General features: G+C 39.8%; 1 protein-coding gene across 1 annotated transcript in view; it reads left to right on the top strand.

Moving 5' to 3' along the window:
* Positions 1–447: 447 nt before the first annotated feature.
* Positions 448–1,048, top strand: part of LOC101863289 — a gene marked incomplete in the record, with an annotated part of 17,967 nt that continues 17,366 nt past the window's right edge. The window contains 1 exon segment of the mRNA XM_005105735.3: positions 448–552.

The following is a 1,048-nucleotide window of genomic DNA, read 5'->3' as shown; positions in this document are numbered from 1 at the left end:
TAGTAGTAGTAGTAGTAGTAGTAGTAGTAGTAGTAGTAGTAGTAGTAGTAGTAATAGTAATAGTAGTAGTAATAGTAGTTGTTATTGTTGTTGTTGTTGTTGTTGTTTTTCGCTGTTATTGTTGTTCTGAGAACCCTTGTGTGTTCTACTTGCCTATGCTGACTGTAAAAAACTATGTTGTTGTTGTTGTTGTTGTTGTTGTTGTTGTTGTTGTTGTTGTTGTTGTTGTTGTTGCTGTTGTTGTTGTTGTTGTTGTTGTTGTTGTTGTAAAAAAAAAAAGAAAACCCCCCAAAAACCAACACCTCCCAATATTCAAAAACAAACAACAACAAACAAAAAAAAAGCAAACAAATTTTTAAAAAACAATACCGAATAACCTCGAGAAGTCATCTCCGACTCTTCATTTTCTCAAGAGCTTCTTTTTTCGTTGCTTTTTTCCCCCACAGCCCATGGCCACGCCACACCATGTAACCAAGGCAACGACACATTGTGCTTGCAAGGCGTACGCGAGTACCTTACGAGCACAGACTGGTGGTTCGGTGACAGCTTCAGGTGAGTAGCTCTATCTTTTGTTCAGTTTTTGCTTAGTTTTAACGGCACTTGGAACACAGAGCTTTACGGCACTCGGAACGTAGAATAATAGGCCATAATCATTCATCACCATCCAGTTCCTTGCCTTCTGGCGTGGGCGATCATAGACCTCCACTTCACTCTCTCTTGCGTTGCAGCAATGGTGTCTGTTGTTCTTGCTGCTCCCAGCCATGTTGTCAACTTGTCTAATATCTTTTCTCTCTGTCTGCCTCTGCCTAGGTCATATTATGAGTGTCAAAGATTAGAGGAGTTTCTGGAGAGTAACACTCAAACAATTAAGAAGGAGAGGGTCACATAAGTGTCCAATGTTAGAGGTGTTTTTATAAGAGAGTAACATACAAAGAAAATAGGAAGGAGAGATAAAGGCGATATTGAGTGTTTGATAGAAGAGAAGAAGCAAACCACACCAGAGCACCCACCAACCACCAACACGTGGATGTTTACAGCAATAATAATA

The sequence above is a fragment of the Aplysia californica genome, unplaced genomic scaffold (genome assembly GCF_000002075.1).
Source record: "Aplysia californica isolate F4 #8 unplaced genomic scaffold, AplCal3.0 scaffold00489, whole genome shotgun sequence".
Taxonomy (NCBI): domain Eukaryota; kingdom Metazoa; phylum Mollusca; class Gastropoda; order Aplysiida; family Aplysiidae; genus Aplysia; species Aplysia californica.
This window is presented reverse-complemented; position numbering and strand designations above follow the sequence as displayed.